Source organism: Spinacia oleracea, chromosome 3 (assembly GCF_020520425.1).
Source record: "Spinacia oleracea cultivar Varoflay chromosome 3, BTI_SOV_V1, whole genome shotgun sequence".
In the NCBI taxonomy this organism is placed as follows: domain Eukaryota; kingdom Viridiplantae; phylum Streptophyta; class Magnoliopsida; order Caryophyllales; family Amaranthaceae; genus Spinacia; species Spinacia oleracea.
Genome location: NC_079489.1, coordinates 11,660,407 through 11,667,458, shown reverse-complemented (window position 1 = coordinate 11,667,458; position 7,052 = coordinate 11,660,407).

Below are 7,052 nucleotides of genomic sequence, written 5' to 3'. Positions count from 1 at the left end.
GTTCGTTGTTTTCATCCATCTTGATTACAGGGAACTGACTTGTTGTGGAGGAACTGGATTTGACTTTTTACTGTTTCCTTATCCAGTTCCTACTGCGTCTGTTCCTGATATTTCAACGGACCTTAAGGGATACACCATCTTTCCTTTCCTTTTTGTGTGATTTGTTTGCTGTCCATTTCTTCGTTATAGATCTCTTGCATGATGATATAAACATGTAACACAACTTCTCTGCTAGAATCTCTTTTAAAGTTTTTTTTTCGTGAGACACACTTATATGTCTTCAAATATGTGCATGAATAACATTTTTGTCATGAGCTTTATATTGTCTTTTCTCACATATGGCCTGCAAAATAGATCAGTTCTTGGTCTTGGGTACTCAAATTTGCTTGAGTCCCTTGTTGTTAGTAGGAGTAGTCAGATGTGCCTTTTTTTTTTTTTTTTTTTTTAAACATGTTTTACTATACTACTAATACTAACAAGATTAATTATGCATTCATATGGTACTGAATAAGTAAATAGTTCATAATGCATAACCTTCTTGACTTTAGGCATACACCTTGAAAATATTAAAATAACAGTGCTTAAATAATTCAGTTCCCATAAGTAGGAACAATCAGTTCCTCCAGATCTGTTCCTTGTACTGTTTCTAGTGAGATGAAGATTGATAATTTTTGAAATGATTTGAAAACCTTCTCTTCCATTGACGACACATAAATATCGTATTTAAAACAGTTAAAGTCGGATTTCAAATTCTTAAAATAGATAAGGTCATCTTTACTAGAAACAGTTGTAGGAACATGTCTTAGTTCCATCAAAGTCAATTCAAAACTCAAAGTCGGAATTTTCCATATAAGTTCTCTACATGTGTTCAACACTTCACCAATAAGAAACTTATTTTGATTCGTAAAACGTGTTTTGAAATTGATATGACTTGTTCCATAAACGATATATAGGTTGTTCCTAGTAAATTCAAATTTTGAAAATTTTATTTTGAAAATCTGATTTTTCCTTTTTATTTGCATTATGAAGAAGTTCAATAATTTTTAAACACAGATTTCAAAACTCTTTTGGAACCAAAAATTGTTTTACCGAAAACAACACAAGGAACAACGAATCTCAGTTCCATCTCAATAATTTTGGTGTTCATGGTCACGTGGTTCAATTCAGGTTACATGACCTTTTCGACAATTTGCAAAAACAATTTTTGATATCTCAAATCAATATTGCTTTTAACAAGTCTTGTTGCACACATGTTCCTGGTAAAATATTTATGAAACAAATTCTTTGCAATTTTTAAAATCTATTTAAAAATCAAACTTTTCAGATTCAAGATAATAAAATTATATTTCAAACCTTTTGGAAAAATAGAAATATTTTTAATATCGACAAGACTAGTAGAAAATTTTAATTTTGCTGGAATTGTGAAACAAACAAGACCACTTTGTTCCTCTTCAAAACCGCAAGAACTATTTTAAATTTAAAGCAAAGCCCTATTGAAAACTTGTAAATGAACATGGTTAATTCAAGGTTGCTCACAATCAATCGTTGATTTCTATTTCTGCGTTACGGAATGAACACACATATGGCCAATAATATATAACGTATGATGTTCATAATATTTAACAATTAAGAGCGAACATAAATAATATCATAAAGATTGAAAATTTACCTCCAATTATTTTTCTTCAATCTTTGTGTTAATGATCATCATCAAATACGTGCTATCCTCCTTTTCGTCCATCAGGAACAGCAGAATTGTGGGAACTGTTTCTTTCATAACTTTGTTCATCTTTTCCCGGATCACTCATCAGGATTACCTGTAAAATATAGAGCACCGGCTCTGATACCAATTGTTAGTTTAGATGAACAACACAAGAGGGGGGGTGAATTAGTGTTTGTAGATGTTGGATCTACTTTTTCGCGGAATTAAAAACATTAAGAGATTGCAAGAGAGATTTTAGCGTGGAAACCTCTCTACCCTAATAGAGAGGAAAAACCACGGCCCCGTAGGGACTTAAACCCTTTTACTAATTAGGAAAATCACAGTTCCCTAAACTCAACTCCCTTATGAACAGTCCCTCAACCGTTCCTTCTCAATGATCTCTCTAGAGATCTTCTCTCTCAACTCTTCAGCTCGACTCAAGCTGATTCTCTCAATTACAAGGTTCACTCAAACCCCTTCCCAACTCTCAAGTATAAAAGATAGAATAACAAATAGAATCTGGAATTCTGCTGGAGCAGGAACTACGTATGTGGAACAGGAACTGACGGTACTGACGTGGGTTATAATGTAGATTTAACTTAAGCACGTAACACCACTAAGTCAGACAATTTTCCTAGACTTATGAATGCAGTATATATAGTGATGCATGTTATCTATTAACCCTAGAAGATATATTTTATGTTTATCTTTTATTTAGGAATCCTAGACCTAATAGAACTCTATCATGATAGACTTTTATCCTAAGACTCTAACAAACATATGATCGAATAATATCTCTTTATGCAGTAGATATATTAATGAAAACTCTATCTAAACGACACTCCTTTCCTATCATGACTCTTAAACAAGATAAACATTATTTAACCATTAACTAATGCAATCCTAATTACTATCAAACACATAATCCTAAATATACTAAAACTCCTTAGTACATGACTTAGTATTATTATGTTTAGACTTCTATTAGGACACAAACTCTAAGGTAACGTGATCTAAATACTATACTCATGCAATCCTATATACTACGTGCAGACTAGGACCAGTACCCTCGTCATTGACACTGTTCCACGTACGTTGTTCCACCAGCTCCGAACTTTCAGTTTCTAAAACAAATCTATTAAGCACACTAATGCTACTAGATTTTCTTCTCTTCTCTTTCTCTGTACTTGTACTCTTAATTCTCCTCGAGTCCAAGTTCCTCTTCTCTTGGATTCTCTAACTCTTGAATCCTCGTTCTTCCTGTAAGTCTTTGGGTCTTCTTCAAAGTCTTACCTACACACGTCATTTATCATTTCTTTGCATGCATAATAAACCACGTTAGATATTGAGTCAAGTATGATAGATATGCATAAATCATATATTATAATATTTGCTTGACTAAAATACACATAGGATAATATGGAATATAATATATTAATACATAAATAATATTCCTACCCTAATAAGAACTTTAATATGTATGGCAAATATTATGTGACTCAAATACCTAAAATACAGTGAATCTAAACAGTCCTATATTACGCATAATACTAATTATGAAAGCTTAAACTCTAAGCATTTAATCTTTCCTAAAATGCTTATGCAAACTAAAACTCTTAGACTCCTAAACCGTCTACAATACATCATAATATATGATAAATGACACCAGCTATGATATGCATTCCTAGAAGACTCCTAATGCATATCTAACTATATGAAGAGTCCTAAGCACATACAACTATATGTACTTATGATAGGATAATATGAGAGACCTAGACTAATGCAAAATCCTACGTCTAATAAACAACTTATCCCAATATGGACTCTTACCTACAGTATAACAAACATATTAGGATGCAAATATGAAAGTATTATATGCACTCCTAAACTCTATTAACGCATACAAGTACATGTCGTACATGTGACTAGGAACAGGAACAGTCAGACAACTAGGAACTCTGATAAACAGTTTCTGATCTCTTTCTGGTTGTTCCTGCTGGACCATATAAAGTATCATTTCGTTCTTCCTTTGTCACTGTACTTACCACATGAAGTTTACCAATGTAAATGCTAATTTACATATAAACAACATGTATGACGTAGCCATCTTCACTTTAGTGAACAATAACTTCTCATTGCTCGTGTTACTTGTTTCTTGTTTCAATCATAACTTGTTCATCCTGCGCGCATCTTGACACACATGTTAAATAGATAATCATCATTAGTTTACAATCATCAAAACCTCATTACTCAACAGCTACGAAGAGTGTACTCCGCAAAGGGGTGATGGGAAGCGGGAGCGGAATTTCGGCATGCTGTGATGTACATCACAGGGTATTTTGTGTACCATTCATTAAAAAGAAAGTACCATTTCGTTAAACGGAGTACCATTACGATAAAAACATGTACCATTACGATAAAAACATGTACCATTACGATTAAAATATATACCATTGAAATTCAAATTATTTACAGAAATGCCCCTGTGATGTATTTTGAAACACATCACAGCATGCCGAAATGACTTCCTCGATGGGAAGCTATATACTTGACACAAGTCATACAATTACACTGATCATCGTCGTTGTAGAAGTTTCCTTTTTGTTTTTTTCCCTCTAGTGAGCAATATTGTACTGGTATTGTGAATATTTTCTCAATAAAAAAAATATTTTATATGGAGTAGGACTTTAAATATAAAGCGTGACATAACATTACAATAAGTTACAATCCTTGATATTGTACGTTATCTATTATTGCACCATGCACATCTTACACCTAATTTAAAGTAGTTTATGTCCACACTTTACTTATTACATATAAAGGTGCAATCGATTAAATTTATGTGAAGCAACGCGATCCTCCATCCGATTCAAACTCCATTTATTTTCAAATTCCATCAGTAATAAAATATTTTAACATAATAGCGTAATTCATTCATGCATGCATGATCTTAATTATATTCCCTTGTCTAAAAATAATGGTACATGCACATGCATCTAGACAACATAATAGTACTACTCCATTAATTAAAATATAAATAAAATTAATAATTGAAGAAAGGATTTTCTTCTTTTCAGTCAAAATCTATTTTACTATTTGAAGAGGTAGAGAACAAAAGGTGATTAGATTAAAATAGTAAGTTGTCTACATTAAATAAGTAATTAACTAAAGATTAAAATAATACGGAGTAGAATGGTGTAGTCTTTGAAAATAATACGGACATACACATACTGGTAAAATTTTAAAAATAGAAGTAGTCAATATTAATTAAAAATAATATTGGTAAATGAAATATTCTTAGAGTGGGGAAGTTGTGGCCTTGTGGGGTGAGACAAGACAAAGAATCTCATTTCTGTGAGTTGGGGTGGAAAAAGTGTGTTTATTTAACAGAAAGTTTTGACCAAAGTACAGACAACTTCAAATGGAGTTTCAATCTCTAGATTAAAGAGTACGAGTAGTAGATTATGTGTAATAAAAACTGAAAATAGAAATGATAATTGATGGGTCACAGTGAATTTTCAAGCTTTTTCATAAGATAAATTATTATTTAAATGTGATGTATAATAAACATTGTACATCAGTAAAAATGTAAAAGTTATTTATATTTTTGTGTTAAAATATAAATAACATTTTGTTTTCATAAAGTACAAGTTACATAAGGTAAGCAATACTTCGATTATTCAATGAAAGGGTACAAGTTACATAAGGAGTAGTTGACAAGCCGATCAAGATTCAAAAGGGTTTAGGGTTTCTGAAATGCGGCGTTCATTCAATGAATTTATGCAGGTGATTCATGGCTCAGCTGGTGAGGTGAATCAAGCTATCTCTCTACCTAATATGGATATTGGTACGATTTTTGTACCCATTTTACAGCAATTTGACGAGGTATCTGCAAATGATAATACGATTGAAACTTATTATGAGTCGATTTTTGAGAATGAGTCGATTATTTTTTGAGTCCAATCCATATTGAATTAGATGATATACAAGATGAGGTAGATTTCTGGAATTCCTCTGTTGTGTGTTACATTGTTGGTGCAAATACGCTGCTCAATGTGATGGAGGGGTTTATTAGGAGGATTTGGAGGAATTTGAAGGTGAATAAGGTGGTTATGGTGAAGAAGGGAGTCTATCTGGTGAGGTTTTTGACAATGGACTCGAGAGATAAGGTCTTTGCGGGGCACTATTTTTTTTGATAGCAAGCCATTGATTCTGAAACCATGGAATGTGGATATGGATATGGAGAAGGAGGAGGAGAGATATGTTCCAATTTAAATTCAGGTGAAGTTGAATTTTAAGTATTGGGGAGAGAAATCTTTGTTTAAAATTGTGAGCCAACTAGGGAAGCCTATTAAGAGATACTATGCTACAACATGTAGCTAGGGATAAGATTCAGTTTGCTGGGGTGATGATGGAAGTTCCCATGAATCACTTGCTCCCTGACATATTTCTTTCATGGATGAACATGGTGAATTGGTCACAATGGATGTGCATTATGAATGGAGACCCATAGTGTGTGGAAAATGCAAGATGGTAGGGCATTTGGAGGTAGAGTGCAGGAAGCGCAAGCCTAAGAGGATATGGGTTCAGAAGCAGATAATTCAACCATCTGTGAAAATTGAACCAGTTGTGAATCAGGAGGGCTTTTAGAGAGCTCTTAGGTCAATTAGAGTCAGAGTCTCTAATGCTGAACCAACTCATCTTGCTAACACTTTCCAGTTACTGAATGATGAGGAACAACAAGAGCTTGGTTATAATGGTACTATAGTGGATAAAGATATTGAGAGGGGTCACATGGGTGGTTTTTCTAGAAGGGGGGACCCTTCACACAATCACACCCAAATGGTTAGAGTTTTAAGTTGGAATGTCAGGGGAATCAATTCACCTCAAAAGCAGGATGAAGTGAGGAAGTTCATTCTTAAACTTGAGGTTGGGTTGGTTGGGGTCCTGGAGCATAAGGTGAAGCTTGCTTGCTAACCTTGGTAAGCTTTATCAAAAAGTTTTTTCAAATTGGTGTTTTACTAGTAATGCTTGTTTTTACACTGGTGGAAGAATAGTGGTAGCATGGAAACCTAGTAGCTTCACTGTCAACATTGTTGCTATTACAGGACAACTCAATCACTGTCATGTAACTCTAGTGAGTGGCATGACTAGTTTTTACTGTATGTTTGTGTATGCTTTTAATGAATGTCCCCAAAGGATGGAGTTATGGAGGGATGTGAAGAATCTAAATATACATGAAGCTTTGATTTTGTGTGGTGATTTCAATTGTGTCATGGAAGTTGATGAAAGAATTGGGGCTACTGTGAGACACTCTGATATTTTTGACATTAATATATGTATGCATTGG